The 11,196-nt window shown below is 45.3% G+C and overlaps 1 long non-coding RNA gene across 1 annotated transcript in view; it reads right to left on the bottom strand.

The window, feature by feature from the left end:
• Positions 1–1,100: 1,100 nt before the first annotated feature.
• The window catches only part of LOC311122319, a 14,925-nt gene continuing 4,829 nt past the window's right edge, over positions 1,101–11,196 (bottom strand). The window contains exons 3-4 of the long non-coding RNA XR_014612411.1: positions 10,514–10,612; positions 1,101–1,194 (exon numbers count right to left, since the gene is read on the bottom strand). This is a non-coding gene — a long non-coding RNA (uncharacterized lncRNA). The remainder of the gene's footprint in view (positions 1,195–10,513; positions 10,613–11,196) is intronic.

Below are 11,196 nucleotides of genomic sequence, written 5' to 3'. Positions count from 1 at the left end.
ATTCCAATGATGACAATGTTGTTTCCCACTAATTATTTGCCTACGTTAGCAATGACATCGTATTTCCAAGACACTGTAGTGTAATTTAGACTGAATCACTAAATCACTAAATAGTACAGCCAGAACAGTAGCCATATTTGCGTTTGTTTAAGCTGTTTTCTAGTGACATTTATTTGGATACATCCATAACAATGAGCTAATGAGCCACGATTTCGCCTGGCATAGAACATGTGCTCACTCGTCAGGACACGGTTGTTCAGAGGAGCTAGCCAACAACACAGCTACAGTAACAAAATCACTTCAAACTGAACCTGGAAAGACTGCAAATTAGCTGCACTTCATTTCGTTTTAGCTTTTTTCAATTGACATTTCTTTGTATATATCCATAACAATGATGCCAGCTGATTCATGATTTCGACTGGCTGAGAAACGCTGCCTGTCTGTCTGTCTGTCTCGTCCCGACCCCGACACGTTCATTACTATGGGACAGCTGGAGATTGAATTTGAATATTGAAACAATGTTGCAAATGTCGGAGAGACAGACAGCAAGGTTGAAACCTTTTAAACTAAATGTTAGTCTAAAAGAAATGTGAGATAATGTCTAGATGCTTTGTATAGTGGAGATCAAGTTTATAAATTGCCTGGCTGGGCTGATGAGACAGTGGATTGGGCAGTCAGATGGAACAGAGTAAATAGACATTTTAACATCATAGATTTAGCCGGTGGTAACTTGTGGAATAGACACCGGCTGGAATACGGGTTTAACCAATCGGCATTCAGGATTATCCCCAGCCGTTGTATAATGTTGTATAGTGTCTATCTAACCTTGGTCCTGAGCCGTTGTATAATGCTGTATAGTGTCTATCTAACCTTGGTCCTGAGCCGTTGTATAATGCTGTATAGTGTCTATCTAACCTTGGTCCTGAGCCGTTGTATAATGTTGTATAGTGTCTATCTAACCTTGTTCCTGAGCCGTTGTATAATGCTGTATAGTGTCTATCTAACCTTGGTCCTGAGCCGTTGTATAATGCTGTATAGTGTCTATCTAACCTTGGTCCTGAGCCGTTGTATAATGCTGTATAGTGTCTATCTAACCTTGGTCCTGGCGTCTATCTTGCCCCCCCTCTCCAGCAGTAGTCTGACCATGTTGCCGTTCCCTCTCTTCGAAGCCACATGAAGCGGCGTGATGTCATTCTGAGGAGGGGAGACACAACATCAAGTCAGAAATACAGTACAATCATTATCTCCATCAGATTGGACATTAAAATAACACCCACACATACAGTACTTTGAATGACACTTGAACAGCAGGTCTGAGTGTGCTGTAAACAGCTATGTGAAGATACTGAGGTAGTCCTGTAGCACGGGCTGAACAACACCGCCCTCTAGTGACAGCTAAACGTACTCATATATCAGCTCAAAAACAGGGGCTATAACGCGCTATAGCAGAGTAACTGCATGTTGTGCTATAGCAGTGTAGCAGTGTAACTGCATGGGAGATACGTTGTGATACATATCCACTGTTTCCTTTGTAAAGCTGTGCTCCCATTAAGAGAGTCCTGATTGGCTGTTAGCCCATTCTATTGTCAGGGGATGTTCACAGGACAACACTGCTTGGAAGTGCCTTTGTGAGGTGCTGGGGTGTATTAGAACTGCCTTTGTATGAGACTGGCTGTTTTACACTTTCCTCTAAATTACATTTTACATTTACATTTTCTTCATTTAGCAGACACTCTTATCCAGAGCGACTTACAAATTGGTGCATTCACCTTATGATAGCCAGTGGGACAACCACTTTACAATATACAGTGGGGAAAAAAAGTATTTAGTCAGCCACCAATTGTGCAAGTTCTCCCACTTAAAAAGATGAGAGAGGCCTGTAATTTTCATCATAGGTACACGTCAACTATGACAGACAAAATGAGAAAAAAAAATCCAGAAAATCACATTGTAGGATTTTTAATGAATTTATTTGCAAATTATGGTGGAAAATAAGTATTTGGTCACCTACAAACAAGCAAGATTTCTGGCTCTCACAGACCTGTAACTTCTTCTTTAAGAGGCTCCTCTGTCCTCCACTCGTTACCTGTATTAATGGCACCTGTTTGAACTTGTTATCAGTATAAAAGACACCTGTCCACAACCTCAAACAGTCACACTCCAAACTCCACTATGGCCAAGACCAAAGAGCTGTCAAAGGACACCAGAAACAAAATTGTAGACCTGCACCAGGCTGGGAAGACTGAATCTGCAATAGGTAAGCAGCTTGGTTTGAAGAAATCAACTGTGGGAGCAATTATTAGGAAATGGAAGACATACAAGACCACTGATAATCTCCCTCGATCTGGGGCTCCACGCAAGATCTCACCCTGTGGGGTCAAAATAATCACAAGAACGGTGAGCAAAAATCCCAGAACCACACGGGGGGACCTAGTGAATGACCTGCAGAGAGCTGGGACCAAAGTAACAAAGCCTACCATCAGTAACACACTACGCTGCCAGGGACTCAAATCCTGCAGTACCAGACGTGTCCCCCTGCTTAAGCCAGTACATGTCCAGGCCCGTCTGAAGTTTGCTAGAGTGCATTTGGATGATCCAGAAGAGGATTGGGAGAATGTCAGATGAAACCAAAATAGAATTTTTTGGTAAAAACTCAACTCGTCGTGTTTGGAGGACAAAGAATGCTGAGTTGCATCCAAAGAACACCATACCTACTGTGAAGCATGGGGGTGGAAACATCATGCTTTGGGGCTGTTTTTCTGCAAAGGGACCAGGACGACTGATCAGTGTAAAGGAAAGAATGAATGGGGCCATGTATCATGAGATTTTGAGTGAAAACCTCCTTCCATCAGCAAGGGCATTGAAGATGAAACGTGGCTGGGTCTTTCAGCATGACAATGATCCCAAACACACCGCCCGGGCAACGAAGGAGTGGCTTCGTAAGAAGCATTTCAAGGTCCTGGAGTGGCCTAGCCAGTCTCCAGATCTCAACCCCATAGAAAATCTTTGGCGGTAGTTGAAAGTCCGTATTGCCCAGCGACAGCCCCAAAACATCACTGCTCTAGAGGAGATCTGCATGGAGGAATGGGCCAAAATACCAGCAACAGTGTGTGAAAACCTTGTGAAGACTTACAGAAAACGTTTGACCTGTGTCATTGCCAACAAAGGGTATATAACAAATTATTGAGAAACTTTTGTTATTGACCAAATACTTATTTTCCACCATAATTTGCAAATAAATTCATTAAAAATCCTACAATGTGATTTTCTGGATTTCTTTTCCTCATTTTCTCTGTCATAGTTGACGTGTACCTATGATGAAAATTACAGGCCTCTCTCATATTTTTAAGTGGGAGAACTTGCACAATTGGTGGCTGACTAAATACTTTTTTTCCCCACTGTATATATATATATATATATATATATATTATTATTATTTTTCTTTGGGGTGGGGTTAGGTGGGGTAGAAGGATTACTTTATCCTATCCCAGGTATTCCTTAAAGAGGTGGGGTTTCAAGTGTCTCCGGAAGGTGGTGAGTGACTCCGCTGTCCTGGCGTCGTGAGGGAGCTTGTTCCACCATTGGGGTGCCAGAGCAGCAAATAGCTTTGACTGGGCTGAGCGGGAACTATGCTTCCGCAGAGGAAGGGGAGCTAGCAGGCCAGAGGTGGAAGAACGCAATGCCCTCGTTTGGGTGTAGGGTCTGATCAGAGCCTGAAGGTACGGAGGTGCCGTTCCCCTCACAGCTCCGTAGGCAAGCACCATGGTCTTGTAGCAGATGCGAGCTTCAACTGGAAGCCAGTGGAGTGTGCGGAGGAGTGGGGTGACGTGAGAGAACTTGGGAAGGTTGAACACCAGACGGGCTGCAGCGTTCTGGATGAGTTGTAGGGGTTTAATGGCACAGGCAGGGAGCCCAGCCAACAGCGAGTTGCAGTAATCCAGACGGGAGATGACAAGTGCCTGGATTAGGACCTGTGCCGCTTCCTGTGTAAGGCAGGGTCGTACTCTGCGAATGTTGTAGAGCATGAACCTACAGGATCGGGTCACCGCCTTGATGTTAGCGGAGAACGACAGGGTGTTGTCCAGGGTCATTACATTATATTCAGTTTAACATCCACAAATGTGACTGGTTTCAGGAAACTAGGCGTATGTCGCGGGTCACTAATTCACAGGAGAGCCATTTGAACGTAAACTTTTTTTTTTTATCAAAATGCGTTTTTTTACCACTGGTGGAGGGATATAGAATAACACATTACCACTGGTGGAGGGATATAGAATAACACATTACCACTGGTGGAGGGATATAGAATAACACATTACCACTGATGGAGGGATATAGAATAACACATTACCACTGGTGGAGGGATATAGAATAACACATTACCACTGGTGGAGGGATATAGAATAACACATTACCACTGGTGGAGGGATATAGAATAACACATTACCACTGGTGGAGGGATATAGGATAACACATTACCACTGGTGGAGGGATATAGAATAACACATTACCACTGATGGAGGGATATAGAATAACACATTACCACTGGTGGAGGGATATAGAATAACACATTACCACTGGTGGAGGGATATAGAATAACACATTACCACTGGTGGAGGGATATAGAATAACACATTACCACTGATGGAGGGATATAGAATAACACATTACCACTGGTGGAGGGATATAGATTAACACATTACCACTGGTGGAGGGATATAGAATAACACATTACCACTGGTGGAGGGATATAGAATAACACATTACCACTGGTGGAGGGATATAGAATAACACATTACCACTGGTGGAGGGATATAGAATAACACATTACCACTGATGGAGGGATATAGAATAACACATTACCACTGGTGGAGGGATATAGATTAACACATTACCACTGGTGGAGGGATATAGAATAACACATTACCACTGGTGGAGGGATATAGAATAACACATTACCACTGGTGGAGGGATATAGAATAACACATTACCACTGGTGGAGGGATATAGAATAACACATTACCACTGGTGGAGGGATATAGAATAACACATTACCACTGGTGGAGGGATATAGAATAACACATTACCACTGGTGGAGGGATATAGAATAACACATTACCACTGGTGGAGGGATATAGAATAACACATTACCACTGGTGGAGGGATATAGAATAACACATTACCACTGGTGGAGGGATATAGAATAACACATTACCACTGGTGGAGGGATATAGAATAACACATTACCACTGGTGGAGGGATATAGAATAACACATTACCACTGGTGGAGGGATATAGAATAACACATTACCACTGGTGGAGGGATATAGATTAACACATTACCACTGGTGGAGGGATATAGAATAACACATTACCACTGGTGGAGGGATATAGAATAACACATTACCACTGATGGAGGGATATAGAATAACACATTACCACTGGTGGAGGGATATAGAATAACACATTACCACTGGTGGAGGGATATAGAATAACACATTACCACTGGTGGAGGGATATAGAATAACACATTACCACTGGTGGAGGGATATAGAATAACACATTACCACTGGTGGAGGGATATAGAATAACACATTACCACTGGTGGAGGGATATAGAATAACACATTACCACTGGTGGAGGGATATAGAATAACACATTACCACTGGTGGAGGGATATAGAATAACACATTACCACTGGTGGAGGGATATAGAATAACACATTACAAAATCAAAACAAATTTTATTTGTCACATGCGCCGAATACAACAGGTGTAGACCTTACAGTGAAATGCTTCCTTACAAGCCCTTAACCATCAATACAGTTCAATGTAAATAGTCCGGGTGGCCATTTGATTAGCTGTTCAGCAGTCTTAGGGCTTGGGGGTAGAAGCTGTTAAGAAGCCTTTTGGACCTCGATTTGGCGCTCCGGTACCGCTTGCTGTGCGGTAGCAGAGAGAACAGTCTATGACTTGGATGACTGGAGTCTTTGACCATTTTTGGGCTTTTCTCTGACAACGCCTAGTTGTGATGCAACCAGTCAGGATGCTCTCGATGGTGCAGCTGTAGAACTTTTTGAGGATCTGAGGACTCATGTCAAATCTTTTCAGTCTCCTGAGGGGGAATAGGCTTTGTCGTGCCCTCTTCACGACTGTCTTGGTGTGTTTGGACCATGATAGTTTGTTGGTGATGTGGACACCAAGGAACTTGAAGCTCTCAACTCGCTCCACTACAGCCCCGTCGATGAGAATGGGTGCGTGTTGGGCCAAGCTTTTCCTGTAGTCCACGATCAGCTCCTTTGTCTTGCTCACGTTGAGGTCAGGTCTCTGACCTCCTCCCTATAGGCTGTCTCATCGTTGTCGGTGATCGGGCCTACCACTGTTGTGTTGTCAGCAAACATAATGATGGTGTTGGAGTCGTGCCTGGCCACACAGTCGTGGGTGAACAGGGAGTACAGGAGGGGACTGAGCACGCACCCCTGAGGGGCCCCCGTGTTGAGGATCAGCGTGGCAGATGTGTTGTTGCCTACCCTTACCACCTGGGGGCGGCCCGTCAGGAGTGCGATTGATATTACGTCATCTGTGGATCTGTTGGGGCGGTATGCAAATTGGAGTGGGTCTCGGGTTTCCGGGATGATGGTGTTGATGTGAGCCATGACCAGCCTTTCAAAGCACTTCATGGCTACCGACGTGAGTGCTACGGGTTGGTAGTCATTTAGGCAGGTTACCTTAGTGTTCTTGGGCACACTTGCCAGTTGGTCAGCGCATGCTCGGAGTACACGTCTTGGTAAACCGTCTGGCCCTGCGGCCTTGTGAATGTTGACCTGTTTAAAAGTCTTACTCACATCGGCTACGGAGAGCGTGATCACATAGTCATCCGGATCAGCTGGTGCTCTCATGCATGCTTCAGTGTTGCTTGCCTCGAAGCGAGCATAGAAGTAATTTAGCTCGTCTGGTAGGCTCGTGTCACTGGGCAGCTCGCGGCTGTGCTTCCCTTTGTAGTCTGTAATAGTTTGCAAGCCCTGCCACATCCGACGAGAGTCAGAGCCGGTGTAGTACGATTCGATCTTATTCCTGTATTGACGCTTTGACTGTTTGATGGTTCGTCGGAGGGCATAGTGGGATTTCTTATAAGCTTCCGGGTTAGAGTCCCGCTCCTTGAAAGCAGCAGCTCTACCCTTTAGCTCAGTGCGGATGTTGCCTGTAATCCATGGCTTCTGGTTGGGGTATGTACGTACAGTCACTGTGGGGACGACGTCATCGATGCACTTATTGATGAAGCCAGTGACTGAGGTGGTATACTCCTCAATGCTATCGGAAGAATCCCGGAACATATTCCAGTCTGTGCAGGCAAAACAGTCCTGTAGCTGAGCATCTGCTTCATCTGACCACTTTTTTATTGACAGAGTCACTGGTGCTTCCTGCTCTAGTTTTTGCTTGTAAGCAGGAATCAGGAGGATAGAGTTATGGTCAGATTTTCCAAATGGAGGGCGAGAGAGAGCTTTGTACGCATCTCTGTGTGTGGAGTAAAGGTTGTCTAGAGTTTTTTTCCTCTGGTTGCACATTTAACATGCTGGTAGAAATTAGAAATTAGAAAACAGACTTAAGTTTCCCTGCATTAAAGTCCCCGGCCACTAGGAGCGCTGCCTCTGGATGAGCATTTTCTTGTTTGCTTATGGCCTTATACAGCTCATTCAGTGCGGTCTTAGTGCCAGGATCGGTTTGTGGTGGTAAATAGACAGCTACGAAGAATATAGATGAAAACTCTCTTGGTAGATAGTGGGTCTACAGCTTATCATGAGATACTCTACCTCAGGCGAGCAAAACCTCGAGACTTCCTTAGATATCATTCTATCCTGCCGATACAGTGTATAACCCGCCAGCTGTATGTTATTCATGTCTTCGTTCAGCCACGACTCTGTGAAACATAAGATATTACAGTTTTTAATGTCCCGTTGGTAGGATATTCGTGCCTGTAGTTCGTCCACTTTATTATCAAGGGATTGTAAGTTGGCCAATAGTATCGATGGCAAAGGCAGATTAGCCACTCGTCGCCGGCTCCTTACCAAGCACCCCGATCTCCTTCCGCGATATCTCCTTTTCTTTCTACTGTGAATGACGGGGATGAGGGCCCTGTCGGGTGTCTGGAGCAAATCCTTCTCGTCAGACTCATAAAATAAAAATTATCCGTCCAGTTCAAGGTGAGTAATCTCTGTTCTGATGTCCAGAAGCTCTTTTCGGCCATAAGAGATGGTAGCAGCAACATTATGTACAAAATAAGTTACAAACAATGCGAAAAAACACACAAAATAGCACGGTTGGTTAAGAGTCCATAAAACGGCAGCCATCCCTTCCGGCGGCATCATACTTATCATACTTATCATGAGGTACTCTACCTCAGGCGAGCAATACCTCGAGACTTTAATATTAGACATCGCGCACCAGCTGTTTTTGACAAATAGACACACACCACCACTCCTCATCTTACCGGACGTAGCTGCTCTGCCTGCCAATGCAGGGAAAAACCAGCCAACTGTATATTATCCGTGTTGTCGTTCAGCCACGACTCGGTGAAACATAAGATATTACAGTTTTTAATATCCCGTTGGTAGGATAGTCTCGAACGGAGCTCATCCAGTTTATTCTCCGGTGATTGCACGTTGGCCAATAGAACGGACGGTAGACGCGGGTTACCCACTCGCCGACAAATTCTCACAAGGCACCCCGATCTCCGCCCCCTGTACCTCTGTCTTTTCTTCATGCGAATGACGGGGATTTGGGCCTGGTCTCTGAGAAACAGTATGTCCTACGCGTAGGACTCATTAAAGAAAAAATCTTTGTCCAGTTCGAGGTGAGTAATCGCTGTTCTAATATCCAGAAGCTCTTTTTGATCATGGTAGCAGCAACATTATGTACAAAATAAATTAAAAACAATGTGAAAAAACATGTCCTAGTGTAAAGCTCCTCCATACCCTCAGCAGGTAGAATCAAACTGTTTCTTCATGTTGGGATGGACAGTATTATGGGATGTCCTGGGAAACAACGGCCAGATTCCATCTAAATCAATAGGCTCATATGGCAGGGTGTGTTTGTGTGTATGTGTGAGGGCCTTGGCAGGGTGTGTTTGTGTGTATGTGTGAGGGCCTTGGCAGGGTGTGTTTGTGTGTATGTGTGAGGGCCTTGGCAGGGTGTGTTTGTGTGTATGTGTGAGGGCCTTGGCAGGGTGTGTTTGTGTGTATGTGTGAGGGCCTTGGCAGGGTGTGTTTGTGTGTATGTGTGAGGGCCTTGGCAGGGTGTGTTTGTGTGTATGTGTGAGGGCCTTGGCAGGGTGTGTTTGTGTGTATGTGTGAGGGCCTTGGCAGGGTGTGTTTGTGTGTATGTGTGAGGGCCTTGGCAGGGTGTGTTTGTGTGTATGTGTGAGGGCCTTGGCAGGGTGTGTTTGTGTGTATGTGTGAGGGCCTTGGCAGGGTGAGTGCAGACTGACACCAGCAGCTGTAGAATGACATCTGTAGGGGCTATTGGCCAAGACCCTGCACATTTAGGTCCCTAAGCACATTCTTGACCTGGATGGACACAGGCCCGAGGAGTCCTTTTACCCTGGTCTTGATTTAGAGGAGTCTTACCCTGGCCTTGTTTTAGAGGAGTCTTACCCTGGTCTTGTTTTAGAGGAGTCTTACCCTGGCCTTGTTTTAGAGGAGTCTTACCCTGGTCTTGATTTAGAGGAGTCTTACCCTGGCCTTGTTTTAGAGGAGTCTTACCCTGGTCTTGTTTTAAAGGAGTCTTACCCTGGCCTTGTTTTAGAGGAGTCTTACCCTGGTCTTGTTTTAGAGGAGTCTTACCCTGGCTTTGTTTTAGAGGAGTCTTACCCTGGTCTTGTTTTAGAGGAGTCTTACCCTGGCCTTGTTTTAGAGGAGTCTTACCCTGGTCTTGTTTTAGAGGAGTCTTACCCTGGTCTTGTTTTAGAGGAGTCTTACCCTGGTCTTGTTTTAGAGGAGTCTTACCCTGGTCTTGTTTTAGAGGAGTCATACCCTGGCCTTGTTTTAGAGGAGTCTTACCCTGGTCTTGTTTTAGAGGAGTCTTACCCTGGTCTTGTTTTAGAGGAGTCTTACCCTGGCCTTGTTTTAGAGGAGTCTTACCCTGGTCTTGTTTTAGAGGAGTCTTACCCTGGTCTTGTTTTAGAGGAGTCTTACCCTGGTCTTGTTTTAGAGGAGTCTTACCCTGGTCTTGTTTTAGAGGAGTCTTACCCTGGTCTTGTTTTAGAGGAGTCTTACCCTGGTCTTGTTTTAGAGGAGTCTTACCCTGGTCTTGTTTTAGAGGAGTCTTACCCTGGCCTTGTTTTAGAGGAGTCTTACCCTGGTCTTGTTTTAGAGGAGTCTTACCCTGGCCTTGTTTTAGAGGAGTCTTACCCTGGCCTTGTTTTAGAGGAGTCTTACCCTGGTCTTGTTTTAGAGGAGTCTTACCCTGGTCTTGTTTTAGAGGAGTCTTACCCTGGTCTTGTTTTAGAGGAGTCTTACCCTGGCCTTGAAGTCAACGGCTGCGCCGCGGTTGAGGAGGAGCGTTGCCACGTTGATGTTGCCGTAGTGAGCAGCAATGTGCAGCGGAGTGAAGCCACTCTAGAACACAGATACATCATGACATCAGCACTCAGTCACAACACAACCAATCAGAGCAGCCCCTCACACACACCTGAGCCTCCCCTCCTCCCTCACAGCCAGACACACTGCAGACCCTGTCTATGGCCCAATTATCTCCACTTGTTCACTTCCCTTCACTGATTTTAAAGGAAATTACTGGTATATGAAATATGGTAGAAACTACTATAGTTCAGTAGATCATCATCAGGTGTTCTAGTTTGTTAAATTGTTTCCATTTGGCATCTAAAGTGTTTTGTCATTAACTAGTAAGGATAGCGTCAGGTTTATAATGTTACTGAAAGAGTTTTAGTTCATCAGTTGTTAACTTCAAGTTGTCTGATGCAGATGCCGTATTAGACTAGGAGCTCCAGTAGTGTTGGGTGGAGCTGGGCTCTACAGCAGGTCTGGTAGCTGTGTTGGCTTTGGGGAACAGAAAAAGCAGCATAGACACATTTAGAGTAGAGGACTGTTGATGCTGCATCCGTCACTGGGGCTTTCTGCTGACCGACACCTGCCTGCCTCAGGGTGTCTGGGTTAGAGTTCTCCTGCCTGGGTTAGAGTCG

Source organism: Coregonus lavaretus (assembly GCF_964263955.1).
Source record: "Coregonus lavaretus genome assembly, contig: HAP1_SCAFFOLD_7948, whole genome shotgun sequence".
NCBI classification, from domain to species: Eukaryota; Metazoa; Chordata; class Actinopteri; order Salmoniformes; family Salmonidae; genus Coregonus; species Coregonus lavaretus.
Note: the sequence above shows the minus strand (reverse complement) of the source record. Positions and strands in the feature narration are given on the sequence as shown.